The sequence below is a fragment of the Taudactylus pleione genome, unplaced genomic scaffold (genome assembly GCF_031769625.1).
Source record: "Taudactylus pleione unplaced genomic scaffold, aTauple2 ptg000214l, whole genome shotgun sequence".
NCBI classification, from domain to species: domain Eukaryota; kingdom Metazoa; phylum Chordata; class Amphibia; order Anura; family Myobatrachidae; genus Taudactylus; species Taudactylus pleione.
The window spans coordinates 2628812-2655209 of NW_028284616.1; the positions used below are offsets into that span (position 1 = coordinate 2628812).

The 26398-nt window shown below is 43.5% G+C and overlaps 1 protein-coding gene across 1 annotated transcript in view; it reads left to right on the plus strand.

The window, feature by feature from the left end:
* The first annotated feature begins 6805 nt into the window (after positions 1-6805).
* LOC148517520 (uncharacterized) overlaps positions 6806-26398 on the plus strand; it is a 157166-nt gene continuing 137573 nt past the window's right edge. The window contains exon 1 of the mRNA XM_088478497.1: positions 6806-6878. The gene's annotated coding sequence lies outside the window, so the exon portion shown is untranslated. The remainder of the gene's footprint in view (positions 6879-26398) is intronic.

Genomic DNA, 26398 nt, shown 5'->3' on the forward strand with positions numbered 1-26398 from the left:
GCCCAACTGCAGCTACCTCCTGGATGCCATGACAACGCTAGCTCTCCTCATGGCTGCATCTACAATCTTCTTTATGTGATACCTTTCCATCCATGGCAGGGTATCACAATTCTACTGTCTTATATTTACTATTGTGATCCATAAAGAACAAATATAAAAATAACACTGGGGTTTGTAGATATTGGGATCACTTATTCAGATGTTTGTATAATTGTCAGAGCAGTTTGCACTTGTGGCGTTCAACAAGCCCTTAAAGCGGTGTGCATCTAAAATACATGTCTCACAGTTTCACTTTCACCCAAATAGCATATACAGGTACCAACAACGCTCTTCCCTGTGTTTCAGCTGCTTGGTATAATTGCTGTTGGCTACATGAACAGAACATCCATGTGAACTGGCCATAGAACTTCCACTTTCCTTCCACCTATTCCATCTTATATTGTAAATTTAAGTGTATTAAGAGCAAATTATCAATGTCAGAAAATGGGACTGTTTACATTTTTTATGGTGATACAGGGCTGAGAAAGTGGATATGATTTCAACTTGACCAACTTAGGCAGGTCTAGTTATTGAGAATGAACAGCAGGATAAAATTCGCCTGATAGTATTTGCCCGCATTACTGTTAATACTATTGTTTATTTGTTTAGCAACATCATATTATGCAGCACTTTACATGGAATATTGGGGTATTCAGTCCCTTTCCCATTGGAGCTTACAAACTAAATCCCCATCCCTACATGCAAACACACACTATTGTCCTTTTTGTCAGATGTCAGTTTGGTCTGCTGAATGTACTGGCTGCATTTACTATACATTGGGTAAGTCATTCATTCTAACATATACTTCCCCAAATTGAATAACCAACAGCAGCAGTGGCATATCTATAGTGGGTTCATGGTGTGCAGTGCAGATGGGCATCTGGAGCAAGGGCGGCCCATTGTCACACATTTTACACACAGAACAGGCCCCACTATGTGCAAAGCAGCAGCTCCCCCTGCATACTTGCTGATTGTGGCCATCTCATGGGTGTTATATTCAGAAAGAAGGCACTGGAGCAGGAGATGGCAAAGTCTCGGGCACTATGGCAGAGCCTTTGCGATCTTTCGCGTATGCGCCATCTTTCTTGAAATATCACCGAAAAGATGATCGCTGGCAGAAGGTATGTGAGGCTTACTATGCATCATACAGATAAAAAAAATCAGCTGCAAGTAAGCAGATACTATAGGGCATATTTAATATGGGTGCTATTATTGTTATCACTCGTTACTAATCTTAAATGGTTCTCTAACCAATCAGCTCTTAACTGTAATGTGTTTGAAAAATGACAGTAAGGAGCTGATTGGTTGGAGCACCATTTAAGATTGGTAATGAGTGATAGCAAGAATATCACACGTCATTAAATATGTCCCTATGTTTATAGTAATTCTATATTAGGCATTCTATGTATACAGGTGTTTTCAGGATCTCAATTACTGTTCGAAATCTTGCTAACATGTAATTTACCTACATAGCCCAAAAGTCACATTATTTGTTTTCCAGTTGACTAATTGAATGGATTTGCATTACAATAACTAGCTGTAAAGACTGAGGAAAGGTTCCTACCATTATTCTAAGCAGCACAACTTGACTTTAAAGTCACGTTTACAGTATTTGAGGTTGTACGTATACATCGCCTTCTATACCATTTTATTCAGAATCTTAATTAATGAACTCAAGTAAACTTTGCAACCCTATTTTCATATTACATTACATTGATAACATAGGGGTTATTTTACATTTAAATATTTTTATTAGTTTTTTTTTTTTTTAAAAACCAGTTAACTGTACACTGCAGATACAGTTTTAGAAAATGCCTAATATAACACTACACATGGGTAGAAAAATTATTGTAAATTTGTACTACATTGCATTGTGTGTCCAGAGCAAAGATATACATGTAACATAATGCTAAACTTCATACCAAGATAAGGCTCCATGCAGTTTAATATAATTTAGCAATGAGACACAGAAGGGATGGAAAATGTGTCATACACATAACATAAAATTACACTTGGATAAATAGTGTAATATTGTACTAGATTGAATTGTACTTCCAGAGCAAAGATGTGCCATACTCACAACATTACACTATACTTTAGTAGATGCATAAGCTTTTCTATCTCTATTCAGTTCAATGTCAGAATAATAGTTAGTCTACTTGGAAACATGGTTGGAGGATCATAATGTTATAGGGGCTGCTTCCTTATTGACTGTAAAGCTTGCATAGAGCAAGATATAGACACATTTTCTAGTAAAACCTATTACAGTTTACAAGAGACCTTGAGGTATATTTACTAACGATCGATTTTAAATCGATGTGTTTCTGGTGCTAAATCGCACATTTACTAACACAATTTTTTCATTTGTTTTTATTTAAGTGTTAGTAAATGTGTGATTTAGCCCCAGAAACACAACACTGATTAAAATCGACCTTTAGTAAATATACCCCCTAGGCTTAGAATAGGATTGATATATCATCAGAGCAATGAATGAATGCATTCAGTAAAAGCCACATTGGAGTGGCTAAAACACAAAAAAATTAAAATCCTGGAGTGGCCTTGTCAAAACCCAGACCTCTCTTACCTGTCAGTGCCTACAGTCATACTGAAAGTGGTGGCGGTCCCTTCCCTCTCTTTGAATTGAATTTGAAGTCCCAGCCTTTCAATCACAAGCTCTGGGTTAATGACCGCTTGAAGGGTGGCGAACTGATTAATTGATTGAGGGAAATGGGTGCTGGTTTGGGGGAAGTTGATGGGTGCCGGCAGGATGGTTGAATGGGTTGCTGAGGGTAAATGGGAGTGGAAGTGAATGGGTATATTGTGAGTTTTGATTATACAACAATGTTTAATAGATTTATAGACAGGATTTTGGAATCTCGGCTCCACGAACAGCACAAATTTGTAGCATCAACCTGGTCTAAAGTAAACACCGTTATTAACATGTTATGCTATAATTAATGAATTATAGTCGCTGTTTGGCATATGTATTGGGGGCACTGTTGTATGGCTTATGTATTGAGAGCACTCGTGTGACATAATAATGTATTCAGCCATCACATTTTGAGCAGAGATGTGTGGCATATTATATATTCGGGGCACTGAGATGTGGTATATGAATTGGTGCATTGATATGTGGCTTAATTATACATTGGGGGCATTGCTATGAGGCATATTATAAAAATTTTGGGGTACTGCTGTGTGGCATATTATGATTTGGTGCCCTTCTATGTACTGTAGTATATTATAAATTTGGGACATTGCTATGTGCCATATTATGACCCTGGGCAATGCAAAACCCCCACAGCACTATCTGCCCTCATTTTAATTAAACATCCCCTCTATGCTGAGTCTCCTACAAATTGGTGTTTAGTATCTGCCAGTGAAACAAAGTACAACTAATCAGCGTGGCACTGGCCAAACAGGGCACACTGGGAAATATCCATTAGGCACCACTGTCCACAGTGCCCACTCAAATATTGTTCACAAGACTTTGTCAAAAGCATGTGGCTAGGAAGAGTGTATTGGGGGGAGCAGGGGCGGTAGTGTGAAGCTTTGCCTAGGGGACCCAGAAAGACCTCACAATGAGTTCTTTATTCAGTTATTCATGGTCTGTCTACAAAATCGGCGGTCGAAGTCCCCCCTAAACCATAGCATGATTAACATGCTGCGGCCGTTTAAGGGCAGGGAAGGGGCGGTGATGACCGGCACTCTTAAAAACAGGGACGTATCAGCCCCATTTTCAATGCGTGCCCAGGTCAGTGGCTGTGTCTTCCAATGAAGCTTCACTGGCCCCGGCATAGTGAAAACATCGACCACTCTGCGTAACTTGAGGGTTACACAGATGGACGATGTTTTCGCAGATGATCTGATGCTGTGTTCTCGGATGCAGCAGCGGACAGAAGCTTGCAGAAAGTCTCTATTTACACAAGACACCTGCCACTTTTGCATATTTATACACAGCAGCTGCGTCCAAAGACCCATGTACTATGTGTAACTCTGAATCGGGCCCATAGTCTCAATTTCTTCAGATTCAACAAATGGCCAATAAATTAAAAACAAGGATATTCAGAAACCCTACTTTGGCAGGCAGACCACAAATCATCCTAATTTCTCAGGAATGATTTATTACATCAAAATCCTAAAATTCCTAGAGAAGACAGGTTACATTTGGTGCATATTTTCAACACTTCAAGTTCCACTGTACAAAGAGCTTTGGCCTATCATTCAACAGGATAAAGATCATTTTTAAATAAATCATCAGTGATACCCTGCAATAAAAGATTATCAGAGATTGGACAGTTCTGATGGACATTTTAGAACATAAAGTCGCGGATACCTTAATACATAATAAATAAAAATGTTCCTTATATTCACAATATAATACATATGTAGTTAATTCACCTAAAATGAACTTTTAGTGGTTTTTCTGCATATATTTAGCTTGAGGAACATCCCTTTTAAGTATCCAGCTGTGATCTGCAAGCATATCTGGATTCCATTTTCCTTGGTAACTAGTTTCCATCATTGATATATCCTGGTGGAAGCATTCATCGTGTTGGTCACTTACATCTCCAAGATTTTTTGGAAAAAGTCCAAATGTGAATCCAAAAATGTTTATTTTCAAAGGCATATTGCATCCCAGGGCTCTGTAGTTTTTAAGAAGTTCACTAACTTTGTAGTTCTCAGCCTTCTTGTTTCCCAAGAAGTTTTTTACAACTTTTTGGAATGATCCCCATGCAGCTGCCTCAGACTCGTTCAAGCTTCTCTAAAAATCTGCATCCTTCATGAGCTCTCGTATTTGTGGTCCAACAAATATACCCTCTTTGAATTTTGCTTCACTTATTCTAGGAAACTTACTCTTTAGGAAAAGGAAGTCTTTGCCATTATGATCCATCGCTTTAATAACATTTTTCATTAAACCAAGTTTGATATGTAATAGTGGAAGGTATACTTTCTCCAGATTCACAAGAGGCTGACAAATGACATTTTTATTTCCAGGTATGAGATCTTTTCTCTTTGGCCACTGCTCTATAATAAAGTGTTCTTTCCTGTCCCTACTATTGCACTCTATATGCTTTATTTTCTGCTTAGACATAAATAAATGATTCATAGGGAATGGCTAATGCACTTAACATGATTGTTTGCTCATTATGAAAGTTTTGAAACAAACATAAATAATTAAAAAAATACCTTTACACCAGATTGTTTTGAGCAAATTGTTTAATTTAATATATATATATATATATATATATATATGTTGGTCTACAAAAAAAATGGAGCCCTTAGGACTAATTTTGACCTAATTTACACACATACATATATGTACACATACATATTATATATATATTTAAAAGAACAGTTCATATCTGCACTCACATCATCATATAGTGCAAACAATATATCAGGGGTGCTCCTCCTCAGGTCAAAAGGCCAGATCAATCATATATTCCGATACCACACACAAAAAAGAACATGGAATGAGGGCACTCACCAAAATAGAAGATGAACTTATCTAATTAAGGCAGTAGGTTAGTAGTTCACGGTTGCTACATATGTGGAATTACCGACGTTTCGGTCCAAACAAGGGCCGTTTTCAAGGTACAGCAATCCAGAGGTCATAATACAGCATGGGTCCAAAAAAGTCACAAACCAACTGAGCACATTGTATAGTACATAGTGCAGTCTCCCAGGGCCCCGTTATATAGCTTACACACTCGTGATCAATAAGCAATCAGCAATCAAGAAAATGAATAGCCAGCCACTTACCAAGGTGTGGAGGATCAGGGCAACAAAACACCGTAAAGTGCGGTGGCCGTGAGGGACAAATTAAGGTACCAGCCATCCATACCACATAGTGCAGACCATCACTATATATATATATTTATACAAACACACACATACATCACTCACACACACATGGATATCTCACACAAACACACACTCTCTTTTAACTTGCAGCAGCTGCAGTTAGATGGGGATGGGACCGGGGACACCATGTAATTAGGCCCCTCCACCTATCGGTAAAGTCTGCGGGTCAATCGCGAGGGGGCGGGGCCAAAATAATGTAAATTTAATGAAATTGTGACATATTAACTCTGCCTCCTCCCCATTGACCTGTGAATCCCTGCATTTAACCGCAAGGGGGTAGGGCTTAATAAACATGGTGCCTGCTTTCTCAAATGTCAAGGGGGGTTTCTGGGTTTTCAGAAACCCCCCTGCGTGCGCTACTGCATTTTACAAAACCATTGTCGACCAGACTGAATAGCTTTGTTTAACCACAGTTTTTTGATATATCTACCCCGTATGACCCTTTTTTTCCCATTACATTTTTTTTTCTTGGAATTGTCCTTCGACATAATGGCTAGATTTTCCATATTATTTATACCCATTCATATGTACTTCATGTCTTAATCTTTATGTAATTGTTTGATTTGTTCTCTATAGGCATTTTCTGTATGGCCCATTGATATGGGGCCACTTGTAGGTTCTTTTTCCAAACCAGTACTAGATTAATGTAGTGAGCTCAGGCTTATTCCACTGTTATTAATTTCAATGATGCCGTTATCAGTTCTAGACTGATGGCCACTATTTATATAATTAATTACTATGCTTCAGCGGCCTTTAGGATTACTATTATATATGTGTTATTCCACTGAGCTGTGTGAATATTTGTGTTGTTTTATTTCATTTTAGGTGTGGGGTTTGTATTTTACTTTGTTATTCCTTTGCTATAGGATCACCGTTGGGCATGATGATGTACTTCCAGCAGAAGCGGTAGTCGGAGTCCGACACTGGTCCCGTGTTTGGCAAGGTTTGATCACTATTGTTGCTTATTTTAGGTAAGCAGATTTTTCATTTGACTGTTCCCTGAAGAATGAAAGAAAGCTACTGGTGCACAATCACACACAGGGCCTGATTCATGCTATGTCGATGCCACACGCAAGCGGCCAATGTTTTAAGAAGGGGGCTGGCTGGCAAGACAGCAGGGGGGCTGACTGGCGAGATAGCAGGGGGGCTGGCTGGAGAGACAGCAGGGTGGCTGGCTGGCAAGACAGAAGGAGGGCTGGCTGGCGAGACAGAAGGGGGTTGGCTGGGGAGACAGAAGAGGGGCTGATTGGGGAGACCGAAGAGGGGCTGGCTAGGGAGACAGAAGAGGGGCTGGCTAGGGAGACAGAAGGGGGGCTGGCTTGGGAGACAGAAGGGGTGCTGGCTGGGGGACCGGATGACTGGTGGGACAGAAGGGGCTAGCTGGGGAAACAGAAGTTGGGTGGCAGGGGAGACAGAAGGAGCTGCTGGCTGATGAAACATGGGGCTGGCTGGGCTGTCGTTATAAGTACAGTGTATAATTTTTCAGAAAATATGGGGGAAGAGGGGCACCAGTCCAATACTTTGCCAGGGGCGCTCGGACCCCTGAAAAGGTTGATTCCATATCGATCTGTACCGATCAACATCGATGTTCTGTTTCTTGGGTTAATTCCAGTGGTCAAAGTGGGAATTTTTAAGTGGGGGTATGGAATATTTAATGTCGTACTCATGCGCGTGCTGGAAAAGGAGACGTGGCCAATCAAAAGGGGCATGTAGTGTACCACATCGTAGTACCCCTAATAATACATATTATGCCACACAATAGTCGTACCCCTTATAACACATTATGCCATGCAGAAGTAGTGCCCCTTACACATTATACCACACAGTAATGACCCATACACATTATGCCACACAGTAATGCCCTTTACAAATTATGATACACAGTAATGCCCTTTGCAAGTGATGCCACACAATAATGCCCTCTACAAATGACTCCACGCAGTATTAGTGCCCTTTGCCCATTATGCCACACAGTAAAGACCCCCCCCCACAGACTCTAACTTCCCCTGTGTCCTTCCAGCAGGCTCTCACCTCCCCCTCATGGACAACCAGCAGCAGCCTCTGACCTACCCCTCAGCAGCAGCAGGTGTGGATTTGGTGCCAGGCCTGGCAGGCATCCATGGAGAGACAGCGCACAGTGTCACCATCATTTTGAATCTGGCACTGTCCGCTAGCCAATTGGAGCCCAGTGTTTCAAGGAAGTGCCAGTATATCATACCGTTGTATACTAGAACACTTTGAGCACTGGTTAAATCACATATTTACTAACAATTTAAGAAAAAAATTTTTTAAGTGTTTAGTAAATGTGTGATTTAGCCAAAACATTGATGTTCATCGATTTAGATCAATTTGAAATAAATTAAAATCTACCTTTAGTAAATTTTCCCCAGGTTTCATCCAATAAGAGCTCAGCACATGCTTCTCTGCGCCCTCATTATGGGACTATCATTCAGGGACGCTTTGCCTCACTAACCACACAAACTCACAACTCGCAACCTTCCTTCCTACCCACTCTGATTGCGGCCACAACGGATGGTGAAAAATTGGACTACATCACTTGCCAGTGGCAGGTGACAGTCCCCATGTCTCACAGGGCCCTAGACAGCCGCCTGCACTGCCTTGTCCATCATCCAGCCATGCTGCCTGATAAATTATGCAGTATTGGACACCAGACATATTCAGAGAACTGCCTATGATTTCTATTCCTCTTAAGAGAAAGATTTTCAGCTAGGCAGGGGCGGAATGGGATCTAAAAGTGGCCCTGGAAAATTTTTTGGACGTGGCCGGCGCCAAATCAACTGTAGGCGGAACCAACAACATAGTAGGTAGGGTAAATGACGCATCACAATTTACACGCAGTGCATCCTGCCACTCTTTGCATGCATGCTGGCGTTAACTACATCGGCCTACTGCCTTACCACAAACACGAACACAGCACTTCCAAATAACACTGGGTCTCTGTACAAACCTCAGTGTCTGTTCTCCCCCAGAGTATGTGAGACACTGAAACAAAACCTAACACAGCTTATCTGAGCCACTTCCAGGTGCAACTACTAATTGTCAGGACTGCGACTATTTCAGTACATAAAGGTAGACTACTTTTGCCAAAGTTCCATTGTGGTCGTTGGAGGAGCTATCCTGCTTGCTGGCATGCTTCTCATTCAGGGGATAGAGTGTTAAAGTGATCATCTGTTTCCCAGGTGTCGTTGGGTTGTGGGATTCCTAGATTGCTCATTATTTCAAACCTGATTCCTTTTGGGTCACATGTTCTGAAACTTCCTATGGATCACAGACCTCTAGTATAAGCCTGCTACTAACTGTGTCTCAGTGTCTGTGCAATGTTGCTTTCAGGTCTATTCTTGGACTCCTGCCAGATCCCCGCTGTGCCTGTGGATTGCTGTGGACTTTGTTATATTCCAGATGAACTTCTGATGCCAGTTATCTGCTGCACTATAGAGCCCAGCATACCTATTGTCTAAGTATTGCTTTTTGCTCCATCATTATGCTTTCATCATTTTGCTGCACTTTACCTATTGTTTTTCCGTTCATGTGGATATTGAACTCATCCTTGTTACAGTTGTCAACTGCACCATTACAGTGTTATGTCTGCATCACGGGGCTCAACCCCGCTCTGAACCCTAGCCGCACCCCGGGGCTCAACCCTGCTAAAATCTTATCCGCATCACAGGGCTCAACCCCGCTCCGAACCCCAGCTAATTACAGGGCTCAACCCTGCTACAATCTTCTTCGCATCACGGGGCTCAACCCCGCTCCGAACACTAGCTGCACCACAGGGCTCAACCCTGCTGAAATCTCCGCATCACAGGGCTCAACCCCACTCCGTACTACTGAGTTTCATGGAAAGGTCATCCCTAAGACCGCCCCAGTTTATTGTGCTTAGTAGGCCTGCCTTCCTCCAGAAGCCTCAAGTGTCGGCAGCCGTGACATTAATCAGCCTGCTCTCAGACTGAAAGACCCGACACCTGGAATGGCCAGTGGACTGAGCCCTCCCTCTCTTCTCACATCCACACCCCCAGGACCAATCATCCGGATTTCACCAAAAGTCGACACTTCTGGTCTGTTTGGCATAACAGACTTTTCCAGGGGTTTTTTAAAACACATATAGGAATCTGGGACACACATATATGCCATCCCAGACTTCTCCAATGCTTCTATCACATATCGCCCCCCTTTGTTTCGACCTGTGGGGCGGAACAACTGCAACCGCCAAGCAATAAATATGCGACAAAGCGTCTGCATTGGCCAGCTGGCTTCCTGGCCTGTGTTCGACTGAAAACTTAAAGTTTTGCAATGCCAAGAACCACCTTGTTATTCTCCCATTGCTCTCTTTGTTCTTTGACATCCATTTCAAAGGGGCATGGTCAGTGATCAGCCTGAACTTCCTTCCCATCAAGTAGTACATGAGAGTTGCTAATGCCCACTTTATGGACAACGCTTCTTTCTCGACCGTAGCATAGTTGCTCATGTACATTCAATTTCCTACTTAAGTAACAAATAGGGTGTTCTTCACCTTCTTTGCTCTGGGACAGGATCGCTCCTATGCCTACAGCTGATTCATCAGTTTGCACAACAAACTCCCTGTCAAAATCAGGGGTCATCAGAACTGGTTGGGTACACAATACAATTTTTAACTCCTGAAAAGCCTTCTCTGCTTCAGGACTCCATTAGCCATGACTTTCTGTTTGCCTTTGGTAAGGTCAGTCAGTGGGACTGCAATGTTGGCAAAATTGGGTATAAATCTCCTACAATACCCAGTAATCCCTAAGAAGGCTCTCACCTGCTTCTGCTTCTTCAGGGGTCGTGGTCAGTTTTGTATTGCCTCAATTTTATTAAGCTGTGGCTTTATCAAACCTCTGCCAGTGGTGTATCCAAGATACTTTGCTTCTTCCATCCCTAGGCAACATTTTTTGGGGTTGGCTGTCAATCCTGCCTTATAGATGGAGTCCAACACTGCTTGTACTCTGGGCAAGTGAGACTGCCAATCAGGACTACGAATGACCACATCATCTAAATAAGCAGCAGCATACTGTCTGTGGGGCCTTAGAATTCTGTCCATCTTCCTTTGAAAGGTAGCCGGTGCCCCATGTAACCCAAAGGGCAACATCTTGTGTTGGAACAACCCTTGTGGTGCAGAAAAAGCTGTCTTTGGCATTCTCAGTTAACGGCACTTGCCAATACCCTTTGGTTAAGTCTAGAGTGGTTAAATACCTGGCTGTTCCTAGTCTTTCAATTAGTTCATCCACCCTAGGCATTGGGTATGCATCGAATTTTGACACACTGTTCAATTTTCAGAAATCATTGCAAAAACGCACACTCCCGTCAGGCTTTGGAATAAGGGCGTCATTCAGACCCGCTCGCAAGCGCAGGACGCTCGCAAGCAGGTCGATGTTCCCCCACTGCGCATGCGCACGATGGAGGGAGCTCCGTCGTGCGCATGTGCGAGACCCGGCGAGCGACGGGCTCTCCATCGCTCCGGGTCTCGCACCAAAGGGGGCGTGCTGTCGATGTTGATAACCCATGGGAACGCCTACCATCTGAAGCCGGCCCCACTGACATCACTAGTGATGTCAGTGGGAGTGATTTTGGCTCTGATAGAGCCAAAATCACTCCAGGGCTTGTGGCAGTGAGACCCTACCGCAGGGTCTCCATCGCAAGCCCGATGGTCGCGATGGTCAAGACCATCGCGACCATCATCATGGACGCTCGCATATGCTGTGGGTGGTCACTCACAGCTATGCGAGCGGCCAGGAGGCCGCTCCATTTTCATGGAGGAGGGCACTGATTCAGAGTGAGCACTCTGGTCAGAGCGTTCGGCTCTGAATCAGGCCCTAAGCACAATGGGACTTGACCACTCACTATGCGATTCTTCAATTACACCCAATTCCAACATTATTTTAATTTCTTTAGACACTGATTCTCTTTGGGTTTCTGGTAACCTATAGGGCTTTAGTTTAATCTTAACCCTTGGGTCAGTGATTATGTCATGTTTAATGACTGTGGTTTTGCCCGGTTTATCTGAAAACAAAACCCTATTTCTGATAAGAAATTCCTTAACTTCCTGCTGTTGAACGGCCGACAGGGTCTTAGCTACTGTCACTTCAGGAACCAAGGGCCCTGGGTTTGCTGAGGGGGCTGGGACGGCTGACAGAGCTGCTCTTTCCTTCCAAGGTTTTATAAGATTTACTTGGTATATCTGTTCTGGCTTTCTTTTCCCAGGCTGGTAAACTTTATAATTAACCTCCCCCACTTTTCCTAGAATTTCAAAGGGTCCTTGCCACTTAGCCAGAAGTTTATTTTCTACTGTGGGGACCAACACCCTGTCCCCAGGAGCAAAGACGCATAACTGAGCATTGCGGTTGTACACCCTCTTCTGTGCCTGTTGGGCCCATTCCAAGTGCTCTCTTACTATCGGCACCACAGCATCAATTCTCCTACATTTGGGAAACATGCTTAATAACAGTTTTATACGGACTGGACTGCCCCTCCCATGTCTCTTTGGCAATGTCTAGTAATCCCCTTGGGTGTCTCCCGTACAACAAATCGAAAGGTGAAAACCCGGTGGAGGATTGGGGAACCTCTCTTATGGCCAACAACAAATAAGGCAATAAGTAATCCCAATCTCTACTATCTTTGTGCACTACTTTTCTAAACATGTGTTTTAAAGTTTTGTTAAACCTCTCCACTAAAACCCATCAGTTTGGGGGTGATACACAGAAGTTCTTAACTGATCAATTTTAAACAGGCGGCATAATTCTTTCATGAGTTTTGACATAAATGGGGTACCTTGCTCAGTCAGGATTCCCTTAGGTATTCCCACCCTGCTAAAGACATGGACTAATTGTCTAGCAATGGTCTTTGTTGACGTATTGCGCAATGAAATCGCTTCCGGGTACCTGGTAGCTTAATCCATTATCACCAGAATATATTGATGGCCCCGGGCAGATTTAATTAACTGTCCAACCAAATCCATAGCTATTCTTTGAAATGGAACCTCAATAATGGGTAATGGGACAAGTGGACTTTTAAAATGCGGCCTTGGAGCATGATATTGGCATTCAGGGCAGTATGCACATTAGTCAGAAACCTCTTTATGGACCCCAGGCCAGAAAAACCTCTGTAAAATTTGCTCAGTGGTTTTTTTTCTACCCGTAGGTGACCTGTAGTTATGTGACCATGCGCCAGGTCTAACACGGTTCTTCTATATGCCTTTGGAACTAATAATTGTTCCACAACATCTTCCACTTTCTTAGTCACCTGATACAAAAAATCCTGGCATCCTGTCATGTGAGGATATGACAACAGACTATCAGGGTCTATGGATTTACCATCAATCACTTTTACATTTTCCCTGGCTTTTACCAGAGTAGGGTCATTTAACTGCTCCACGACAAAGATCTCTTTTCTGACTTCAAGATCAGGCAGACGATCAACTGGCTCCATAACACTTCCCATCTCAGTAGGAGGCATATCACTTTGTGAGCCATCAGCATTATCTGGTTCGCCAATCATGCTAGAAAAGAGGAACACCTCAGACTCTGAAGAAACTCCCTCTGCTACTGCATCAGTAACCTCCTCAAATGGGTCAGGGTTATTTATTTCTATAACAAACCAGCTTTCCCACAACTTCCAGAAGTGAGCAAAGTCTCTCCCCAATATTGCATCATACACCAAGCCATGCACCAAACCCACTGAGACTATCACGGAACCACATTGTGTTTCTATGTTCACCTCTGCAGTAACATAATAGCGAGTATCCCCATGTATTCAGGTTACACCAACAGTTTTCCCCTTATGCTTCCAGGGGTTCACCAGTTCAGCTTTCACAAGTGTTACCATGCTACCAGAATCTAACAGAGCCTCTACTTGGTTGCCTTCTACAGTAACTATACACATTTGCTTATCTGTTTCAGCCTGTCGGTCAGCAGTACAGGCTGGCTGTGCAAAAGAAAGACATTCTGCGATTGACATAAGCAGTATCACATTGCATAGCTTCAGAGGTGAGTGAACAATTAGCAGCAATATGGCCCAAACGACCACATCGGAAACATTGAATCATACTATTATCAAGTCTATTACAGGGTAGGAACTTTCCTGGCCTATGTCTAGGTTTCAAACCCACAGTCTTAAGTACATTCCATCACCCAGCACCCTTCTCCCCTGGAACAATCTTACCAGTGATCACGGGAGATCGCTATTGCGGAATCGGGGCTTGGTGGGGCACACTCAACAGTTCCTCAGCCGCCACATACCTCTCCACCAGTTCAACCAATTGATCTGCTGTTTTAGGGTCTGCATGGCTCACCCACTTGCGCAGAGTTGCAGGTAGAGACCGCAGATATCTATCCATAACGACCCTTTCCATGACATGTGGTCCCGTTAGAGTCTCTAGCTGCAGCCATTTTGTGGTAAGATGGACGAGGTGATGCATTTGCGAGCGTGGAGGCTTTTCTGTTTGGAACTCCCAGCGGTGAACTCATTGGGCGTGAACAAATACTGTGACTCCCAATCGAGTTAAGATTTCCTGTTTCAATTTAACAGTCTTTTGCATCAGCCAGGCAGAAGTCATAGTATGCTTTCTGTGGTTCTCCAGACAGGAAGGGTGCCACAAGACTTGCCCACTGCTCTTTAGGCCACTTCTCTGCGGTTCTGTCAAAGGCCGTAAGATACGCTTCCACATCATTCTGGGTCATCTGTTGCAGAAAGTGACTGGCCCGTATGGTGTGAGTTGGAAGAGCAGGGGAAGCATCTCCAGACTGGACTACTAGCTGTTGTACCACCTCTCTTAAGGCCTGGTGGGTTTCCTCTATGGCGACTTGCTGAGTTCTGGTAGCTTTCTGCTGAGCTCTGGTAACTTCATGCGGAGCTCTATGAGTTTCCTGCTGAGCTCTGTTAGCTTCTTGCAAGGCTTTGTTAGTTTCCTGCTAAGTTTTGTTAGCTTGGAGCAAGGCCTTAACAATGTCCTCCATGTTGTCTTTAGGTGTAGGTTGGAAGTGGAATCTTGCTTCTCTAAGCATCTACCAACGCCACCTTCGTGGATTCCACAAAACACAGGTTGACATCCAAACAACACATTGGTGTCTGTCTCTTTAAATTTTCAATGCAAAACTTTTCCTCTTTCTGCAGTTTTTCATGTGTCTGCCCGCATTCTCGACCACTTGTGATATAGTCGGGGTAAGGGGTCCCTCTCCTGGGGTAGATGGACACCTCCTTACACACAGCAGCCAGGAATCAGCACACCAGTCCAGGTTTTTGTGCAAGCTGGTCAGAACCAGCTTTATTGTGCAATATAAACAACAAAATAAACAAAACATAAAAATAAATCCTAGCCCGTCTGGGCACTGACTAGACAGGTTATTCCCTCTCTACAAGTGGCAGGGTCTACTGCCTTACCACAAACACAAACAGCACTTCCAAATAACACAGTGTCTCTGAACAAACCTCAGTGTCTGTTCTCCCCCAGGGTATGTGAAACACTGAAACAAAACCTAACACAGCTTATCTGAGCCACTTCCAAGTGCAACTACTAATTGTCAAGACTGCGACTATTTCAGTACATAAAGATAGACTACTTTTGCCAAAGTTCCATTGTGGTCGTTGGAGGAGCTATCCTGCTTACACAGCTTATCTGAGCCACTTCCAGGTGCAACTACTGATCAGCCTGCTCTCAGACTGAAAGGCCCAACACCTGGAATGGCCTGTGGATGGAGCCGTCCCTCTCTTCTCACAACCACACCCCAGGACCCATTATACAGCTTTTACCAAAAGCCAACACTTCTGGTCTGTTTGGCATAACAGACTTGTCCTGGGTTTTCTTAAAACACATATGATAGGAATCTGGGACATCCCTGCATTTAACCGCAAGGGGGTAGGGCTTAATAAACATGGTGCCTGCTTTCTCAAATGTCAAGGGGGGTTTCTGGGTACTTGTTTGTAAATATTTTTTTTTTTTTTAAATACTACACTATGCATGTTTTTCTCTCTCTCAGCTTGTCATCCCAATTGGAGTGAAGTGATCCTTTGGTGCAACAGAGGCACATACTATTACTGAAGTGGGAGATATTTCTACATGCCTAAATATTAGGCACACATGGTATGCTTTTATATGTATAGAAGTGCGCATAGAAATAATATATCTACTACACTATAAAGCGCTCGTTCTCACCTTTTGTATTTCATATATATATATGTACATATATATGTATACACTTACACATTTTATATGTGTGTGTGTATATATATATATATATATATACATACACTGTATACACACACGTAAATAAATGGACCCGGCACCTACGGTCGGTCACCTCAGCCACTCTGCTACTCCTGTCCTCGCTCCATCGTTCCAGGTAGTCTTCATTCCCATTACTGCGGTGCACACCTGCAAGTCACACCTAAAGTGCACCGCTAGTGCCCCAGTCTCCCACTGCGAGCGCCATGCACATTAGTTGTGACGTGCAGGTGTTTGCCGCAGCAATGGGAATGAAGAGGACCTGAGACTTACACATGCCACAGCCGAAATTAATTTACATTAGGGTAACATTTTGTAATAATAATAATAATAATAATATATACATACTGTACATAAATATATATATATTTACATACAAACACATAAAATATAAATGTACATATATACACAAACATAAAATAGAAATATAAAATGATCATTATTAAAGGAAAATTGTGCTTACCTGCCATCCTTTAGATGAATTATGTGGCGCTGGACATGGTCTTGCTTCTGCTGGTCAGCGCCACTTTTGATGGCAGCCACCAGACATGGAGGGGGGTGGGAGTGGCATAAGCACACATGAGGAGGTAGCAAAGGTACACATGGGGTAAGGGGTAGAAGCAGACATGATGCGTTGCAGAGGGACAAACAGATGACAGATGTACAGATGGCAAAAGGGACAGAGTCACAGAGGGGGCAAGATTCAAAGGGGGCTGAGGTATAGAAGGGGCAGAGGCCCACATGGAGGGGGGCAGAGACACAGGTACTGTAGGTGGAAGAGACATTCACGGGGGAGTTAGAGGCATACATCCTGGAGGGTAAGAGCAGAGGCACAGCTCCTGAATGCCTCTGTCTAGCCCAGCCAGGGGAAGTAGGAGGAGGGAGCAGCTGCAGGAGACCGGGGGGCAGGACAACATGTAGAGGAGTCAGGAGAGGAAGCTGTGGTAGGCAGGAGAGGAGACTGAAGTCCCTTGCTGCTAGAGTGGGGGAGGGGAGCACACAACAACCCTAATCTAAAGCCTGGCTCTTATGATCAAAGGCTGACAGAGGGGCTCACTGGTGCTGATGATCCCAGCCCTGAACGGCTTCTTACTCATAGGCAGATATCTGCCTGTGAGTGAGAAGCAGGCTGCAGCCACAATCATCAGCACAAGCTTGGCTCTGTGTCAGATCGGGTACTTCCTCTAGTACCCCTCCTTATGCCCCTGAGTGAGTCTACAGGTAATCCGGACCCCCTCAGCTCCACCTGACAACGCCTTGACAGTCAGCCAGCCTCTCAGTCCAGCATTGTCCGAACCCCTTAGCTCCGCCTCCTGCCAGCCTCATCAGTCAGCCCAGCCCTGCAGCACACCCCCTGGCTGCCTGTTATAAAAAAAATCACACCGGCGGCCCCACAGGACGATCGGCCCACCGGGAAGTTTCCAGCTTACTTCTATGGCCAAACCGGCCCTCCAGCTAGGATATATCGAACCAATAAAATTAGTTACACAGGTTCTTTTGACTCCAAAATAGTTATAAAAGTTTAGTTTTGGTTAGGAAGAAAAGGGCGAAAATATGGATTTATACTTTAATTAACTGTAGTTAACATAATTGAACAAGTTCAGCTATTGGTATTGCACCTATAAATGAAATGGGAAAAACAGAACCAATGTAATGTGGAAGAGGAAGCCTGGACACCTGTTCTAAGCATATAAGCAATTTAAATTTTAGGGACGAAAAATGCAATTGGCTTAGGGCCTGTTTTACTACGGATCGCAATTCTGCTTATACGCACGTACCGCAGTTGCTAATATCAGTGGTTCTATGCATCCTGATATAAAGACGCCCACTTCCCCTTACTCACATCCGTATAAAAGGGCAACATAGCATAACAAACGGTAACATTGAGTAACATCGGATCCAGACGCACACTTGCACAAGGCCTGACCTTACTCAGAATATGTTAACAGCCACGCACGCTATCAGTGCTATGTCTGCTTATGGCCATGTAGTGGATAATTTATGCACGCCTGCGTTCGCCTGACCACCCCCCTATCACCACCCACAAACGGCACTTCCGGTCAATCACTCTGTAAAGAGTCTGCGTACGCAGCTCTGACCGCAGCGCCTGGCGCGCGCGCTATATATGCATGCGCAGTGCAAATTAAGCGACAAAGTGCGTGCGTATTAGTAACTGCGTTCCTTGCTGAATCAGGCCCTTAGTCAAATATAAATAAATATCTAAGTGGAGAGATATACACTACCGTTCAAAAGTTGGGATTACCCAGACAATTTTGTTGTACATGAAAACTGACTTTTATTTATCAAATTAGTTGCAAAATGAATAGAACATGTCGTCAAGACATTGGCAAGGTTAGAAATAATGATTTTTATTTGAAATAATAATTTTGTCCTTCAAACTTTGCTTTCGTCAAAGAATGCTCCTTCTGCAGCAATTACAGCATTGCAGACCTTTGGCATTCTAGCTGTTTATTTGTTGAGGTAATCTGAAGAAATTTCACCCCACACTTCCTGAAGTACCTCCCACAAGTTGGATTGGCTTGATGGGCACTTCTTGCGTACCATACGGTCAAGCTGCTCCCACAACAGCTCAATGAGGTTGAGATCTGGTGACTGCGCAGGCAGACAGAATACCAGCTGCCTGCTTCTTCCCTAAATAGTTCTTGCATAATTTGGAGGTGTGCTTTGGGTCATTGTCCTGTTGGAGGAGGAAATTGGCTCCAATCAGGCACTGTCCACAGGGTATGGCATGGCATTGCAAAATGGAGTGATAGCCATCCTTATTCAAAATCCCTATCACCTTGTACAAATCTCCCACTTTACCAGCACCAAAGCAGCCCCAGACCATCACATTACCTCCATCATGCTTGACAGATGGCTTCAGGCACTCTTCCAGCTTCTTTTCACTTGTTCTGCGTCTCACAAATGTTCTTCTGTGTGATCCAAACACCTCAAACTTCGATTCGTCTGTCCATAACCCTTTTTTACAATCTTCCTCTGACCAATGTCTGTGTTCTTTTGCCCATATTAATCTTTTCCTTTTATTGGCCAGTTTCAGATATGGCTTTTTCTTTGCCACTCTGCCTAGAAGACCAGCATCCTGGAGTCGCCTCTTCACTGTAGACATTGACACTGGCATTTTGCGGGTACCATTTATTGAAGCTGCCAGTTGAGGACTTGTGAGGCGTCTATTTCTCAAACTAGAGACTCTAATGTACTTGTCTTCTTGCATAGTTGTGCACCGGGGCCTCCCACTTCTCTTTCTACTCTGGTTAGAGCCTGTTTGTGCTGTTCTCTGAAGGGAGTAGTACACACCGTTGTAGGAAATGTTCAGTTTCTTGGCAATTTCTCGCATGGAATAGCCTTAATTTCTAAGAACAAGAATAGATTGTCGAGTTTCACATGAAAGTTCTCCTTTTCTGGCCATTTGGAGAGTATAATTGAACCCACAAATGTGATGCTCCAGATACTCAACTAGCTCAAAGGAAGGCCAGTTTAATAGCTTCTCTAACTAGCAAACCCGTTTTCAGCTGTACTAACATAATTGCACAAGGGTTTTCAAGGGTTTTCTAATCATCCATTAGTCTTCTAACGCTCTTAGCAAACACAATGTACCATTAGAACACTGGAGTGATGGTTGCGGGAAATGGGCCTCTATACACTTATGCAGATATTCCTTTAAAAACCAGATGTTTGCAGCTAGTATAGTCATTTATCACATTAACAATGTATAGAGTGTATTTCTGATTAATTTAATGTTATCGTCATTGAAAAAAACAGTGCTTTTCTTTCAAAAATAAGGACATTTCTAAGTGACCCCAAACTTTTGAATGGTAGTGTATCATATAATGAATTATTAATAATGGTTTTATAAAATAATTGAAGCATAGTTAACAACTAGATCAGTGATTCTCAAACTCGGTCCTCAGGACCCCACACAGATCACGTTTTCCAGGTCACCCAGCAGGTGCACAGGTGTATTCATTACTCACTGACACATTTTAAAAGATCCACAAGTGGGGCTAATTATCTCACTTGTGATTCTGTGAGGAGACCAGGAAAACATGCACTGTTTGGGGACCGAGTTTGAGAACCTGTGAACTAGATAACCATTTAGAAAAGAAAAAAAAACAACAACTAATTAAACCTGCTTTTTTCCCACTGTTGTAGACATTGCAGTAATGGCATTCCAGTCATGGCATTCCAGTCTGCCTAGAAAAGTAACATGTATCTTTCTCTTTGTCATAGAAACCCTGGCAACAAAATGCTAACAACAGACTTTCATTCCCTTTACTGGATTATACAAAGCGGGTTGTCCTGCAATCACACATAGAAGGATTAAGACAGGGGTGGGGAACCTTTTTTCTGCTGAGGGCCATTTTGCTATATAGAACATTATTCGTGTGGGCACGGTGCAGGCCACGCCCCCTCCATGTGATGTCACATGCGGCATGGTCACAATCTCCGGTGATTACAGCATGTCCGGAGCAACCTCAGGAGCTGTAAGGGCAAGGATGCTCCAGACGGCACTGCTGCATAGATTCTGGCTGCCGGGTGCCATTCTAGGGTGCCAGATGAGGCTAGCAGAAAAATGCTCTGAGGACCAGACCAAATGATTCCACGGGCCTTATATGGCCCCCGGGCCTGAGGTTCCCCATCCCTGGATTAAGAAATGCAGTTTTTATAATATTGTCTGAAATATAATTTTTAATGATGCAATTTAGCAATTTCTTTTGGTTAGGATGTGTGTTATATTCTTCAGATGTTAGATTCAAAAAGGCTATTACTGCTGCAAATGAAGAGGTATATAGACTACAGTGTGTGTGTGTTTAAGACAGTGATTTAAAAGATCCATAGGTGGAGCTAATTATTTCACTTGTGGTTCTGTGAGGCGACCTGGAAAACATGCACTGTTTGGGGTACTGAGGACCGAGTTTGAGAACCTGTGGTCTAGAGCGGTGGTTCTTAAACTCGGCCCTCAGGACCCCACACAGGTCACATTTTCCATGTCACCAGCAGGTGCATAGGTGTAATCATTACTCACTGACACATTTTTAAAGATCCACAGATGGAGCTAATTATGTCACTTGTGTTTCTGTGAGGAGACCTGGAAAACATGCACTGTTTGGGGTCCTGAGGACCGAGTTTGAGAACCTGTGGCCTAGAGGAACAAATTTGGGATCACTGTGTTAAACACACACACACACACACACGGGTGTGGTATAAGAGATAGACAGTAATTAGATAGACAATGTCTAGATCGACCCCAGATGTTAGACAGTTAATACATCAACAGGTACAAAAGGTTGACAGGTACAAAAGGTCGACACACTAAAGGTCGACAGGTACAAATGGTCGACAGGGTCAAAAGGTCGACGTGAAAATGGTCGACACGTGATTTTTTTAAAAAAATTACGTAAATACCATTCGGCCCCTTGCTGACTCGCTTCTCTCGCCACGCTGCGGGCATGGTTGCTCGCTTCGCTCGCCACATACATTTATTCCCCCTCCATGCACTGGCTCATCTTAAGTGCCTAAACCTAACCCTAAAAAAAAATAAAAAAATCATGTGTCGACCATTTTCATGTCGACCTTCTTACATGTCCACCTTTTGTACCTGTCAACCTATTGACTGTCTAACATCTGGGGTTGGTCTAGACATTGTCTAACTAATTACTGTCTATCTACAGTCCGGCACCCAATGAATACACCTGTGATCCTGCTGGGTGACCTGGAAAACATGAGCTGTGTGGGGTCCTGAGGACAGAGTTTGAGAACCACTGCTCTAGACCGGTCTGGTTTTTTTGTAGATCCGGCTCTGGACCCTTAGGTCTGACTGACATGCATAGGAAACGAGGTAGCTTGATGAAACTCTGGCTTATGGATATGAACAGGAGCTAGTAGTAGAGCCCCTTATGGAATGCCCACATTAGTAGTGCCCCTTATGCAATGCCCCCTGTAGTAGTGCCCGTTATCAATGTCTCCAGTAGTAGTGCCCCTTATGCAAATGCCCCCAGTAGTAGTGCATCTTATGCAGTGCCCCCTGTTGTAGTGCCCCTTATGTAATGCGCCCATTAGTAGTGCCCCTTATGCAACCCCCCTAGTAGTGCTCCTTATGCAACGCCCCCAGTAGTAGTGCCCCTTATGCAACGCCCCCAGTAGAAATGCCCCTAATGCAACACCACCAGTAGTAGTGCCCTTTATGCAGTACCCCCTGTAGTAGTGCCATTTAAGCAGTGCCCACAGTAGTAGTGCCCTTTATACAGTGCCCCCAATAGTAGTGCCCCTTACACATAAAAGATAGACACTCACACACTGGACCTCATTCAGAGTCGGTCGAAGCGGCCACACGGTCGTACGCCACCGATGTTCGCTATACTGCGCATGCGTAAAGTTCGCAATGCGCGTATGCAAAGTAGCCGCTACGATCAGAAATTTCTCTCTCCTTGAACACAGCCAGGTCGGTTGTTTGAGTGACAGATTGAGGCGTTTGTGGGTGGTAACAAGGGAAGGTGCTTGAAAACGGGGGAGTGGAGATCCGAACGCAGGCGTGCCTAATTATGCGAACGGCGTTTTATGGGAGTGCATACGGTTTATGGGAGTGCATAATTAACAAAGTAGCGTCATGGCACATGTGACATGGGAGGTTTTTACACTGACATGATCGTAGAGCTTAAGAGAGGGTATGGTCAACCTTAAGCTCTACGACCAGTTCCGATGGTTCCCGATGGTCTCGATTAATCCTTATATTCCCGGAGATGACGTTCAATGCGTACGAGAAGGGGGCGTATTTTTTTGAATTCCGGCCGCTTCCTCCCCTTAGTCGGCTAGCTACCGATCCGAACTTAGGGACGCAACTTGCGAGGGAATCATTTGAATATCCGGCCCCTTTTCCCGTACGACCGTGCGGCCGCTTCGACCGACTCTGAATGAGGTCCACAATGCTATACTTATCTGAATCAGCACTACTTCACACATTGCAGAAGGCGGAGCTCAGGAGCCTACAGCTGCCGCTGCGGAGAAGGAGCTGCCGGGTGCTCACTGGTAACAAAATCTCAGCGGGCTCCCGGCAAATGGAGTAGGTAGCGGCGCCACCTCTCAAGCCCTACACTGGCCCTGGGTGCAGCAGCCAATAAGAATCTGCCTGACTCTTATTGGCTGCTGCTGGCTGCTCTAGGACATCCACCGCGGTCAACCGGTTAATTGCGATCAACGTTTTGGCCACCCCTGCACTACACAATAACTGTTAAACAAACACACTGTCGCCGACACGTCAGTGAATGTCCTACCGAGCAATGGCGGCGTTTGTTATACTGTGTATTGCGGACCAGGCCCAGCTGAGTCTGACTCAGCGCCCAGGGCACGTGCCATGCTCAACCCCTCCTTGTTATGCCACTGCCAGTGAGGAACTGAGAGTCAGGATAGGTAATACAGCTACTGAACACCTCAGTGTGTAGACTGTATACTGCACACTGAACCATAGCCCTGGTGTGGCACAACTTTAAGTGTTACCCTTGAAGAAGTCCGTATATGGACGAAACGCGTTGGGTTACTTATAAATTCGGCACGTTTGTTGGGTCCCCATTGATGTGAATCACAGAAGTGTAAATTCATCACAGTGAATTTACAGTATGTTAAAACCCAAAAGGAAAATTATTATAAGAGAAGAAATATCCTATTGGCCTATACATTCGATACCATTAAGTCTCCAGTATCACAAATTGAAAACACTCTTAGATCCAGAGGGTCTTCTTCAAAAAAAGCAGTCACATGAAGCTTTGTCATAAAGAAGTAATCGAGATCTGCGGGATACCACTGCATATCACTAACTAAGAACTTGTTCTGTTTTCATTAAGGACTGAATATTATTATATTGAATAAATGAAGATACATAAGATTGAATTAAGGGGTCATAGTTATTGTTAGCGCCCTCTCAAATTTGTTGGTGTGTTCTAAGGTAATCCTTCTAACAGGGGACTTTTGAAGAGAGGAGCAGCTTGTACAAAAAATTGAGGTTCTTTGTTGAAATGTTATTTATTTTGAAGTGCAAGTTAAAGGCAACGATCTTTATATATAATATTTATTAATATTTAATTGTTTATTTAAATTTTCATAAGGTTCTTTAGTCATAAACAAAAACATCTGTAACTAATAAGATATATGTATTGTAAAACATAATGTTTGTCCACAGCTAAGACTCAGGGCCTAAGTATAGATTGTTGTTTTTGCCCTCTATGAATTAAGGCTTGGAGAGAGACATTGTACCCTTTTGTTAACATACATCACTGTTGGTGTAGGGTGTGTACATGGCCAATACCTGTCCTGTGCATGTGCACAATGGGTCCTGCACATGCACAGACCCAACACCATTAGAGATGTATGCAGGGGCATTTCTAGTGAGGAGGGGGCCCATGTGCAGACTCCGTCACGGTGTCCCTTCTCTCCATTTGGCAACGGCAGCGCTCTGAGCTGTGCGCTGCCAGCACCGGAGTTATAGACTCTGGGCACTAGAGTGTGCCCAAAGTCTATAGCGCATGCACAGGTCACCGGGAAAATGGCCGCGGCGGCCATTTTCCCTGTACTGCACAAGCGCTGATGTTTTTACAGCGCCGGACCCCTGCGCCGATGCGGGACTCCAGAGAGGTAAGTATATTATGGGAGCAGGGTGTGCGGTGCGGGGCCCCCCTTGACCTGCACCCATTATAGATACGCCCCTGGATGTACGCTGACCATCCATCTTGAAGTCAGGACCTTTATCTCCTACCAATCGCGCTGTCTCTGCAAGTATTTGCACATGAACCCCCTAATTAACTAAAGTCATGCTCACATTTATTATATGTTGACTTGGGGCCTGATTCATTACCGATCGCAACTGCGATTATGCACGCAATTAGCTGATTGTTGCCATCTGTGCATGCGTATGCATTGCAGTACATGAACCGGCCACTGCGTTCAGGACTGTGATCACAGTGACTACACAGACCCATAGCAGAGTGATTGACAGGAAGTGCCGTTTGTGGGGGGTGACGGGGGGGTGGTCGGGGAAATGCAGACATGCTAGTGCATTTGAACGCCGTTGCATGGGCGTGCATAAATTATCCACTGCAGTGTGCGTGAGGCTGCGATTGTACCGATGGTTTTGCAGTCTTTCTAGACATTACAGACGTGTGTAAGGTAAAGTGGGCGTCCTTATGTAGTGCTGCGACGGCATAGCGATCGCAATACTATAGCAGTTGAACTGCATGCGTAATCGCTATTGCAGTTGCGATCCAGAGTGAATCAGGCTCTTGGAATGGAAATATTCAAATGAGTGTTATTTTTGCATAAAATATATTTCAAAATGTAATAATGTTGAATTCCATGATTACTTAAATGTTTTTATATTGTTTTGTTATTTTGAAGCTGCTGACCATCAGAGGCTAGAGCTGTTAAGAGAACTGAATAACAAAAGCCTGAATGACTTTAAAGTGTCAATTGCAACAACCATAAATATAATGCAATAATGATTTTGTTGTAACTTAAAAGTTATTTTGTTGTCAGAAAAAAATTTAATGTATATTGTTATATAGTCAAAAAAAATAATGTAAAAACAAGGTGTTGTTATAGATATGAGATAGAGATAATAAGAATATAGTAAGACTATCTATATATCTATCTATCTGTCTATCTATCTATATATCTATCTATCTTTAAAACAATAGTTAAAGGCTAATTAAATATGCCTTTGTAGTCATAAGTACATAATTGTTCACTGTCAAGGGCTAATTACATAGAGTGATGTCTGCAAAGCTTAACACCATTGGATTTAAAATTTTGTAGTAACAATGATGTTTCTAGCTGTGGAAGATTAACTTCACAACTTTTTTCTATTTTAATGTGCGATCAGCTGCGGGTGCTTTGATACGCTGATATAATGATTGTATTGGCACCTGTGTCTTTACCTTTCGTATTTATTTGCATGTGCAATATATGGGTTGTAACACGCTCTAGTGTGTATGTTCGTGGTTAATCGCAATAGTGTGTTCTCTCCCTTGTATTACCGTCCATCTCTGAATCAGGCCCTCAGCCTTCTGAGCTTTAACAAAATCAAATTTATTTTTTAAAAATGCTTTATTATTTTCTTAAATCAACATTTATAAAATGTGAAAACAGTTTTCCTTTAAAGCTGGGTACACACCTATACAATCGTTGGGCCGTTTTTTTTTATTTTGACCTGTCAATGCGATATCACAAAAGTAT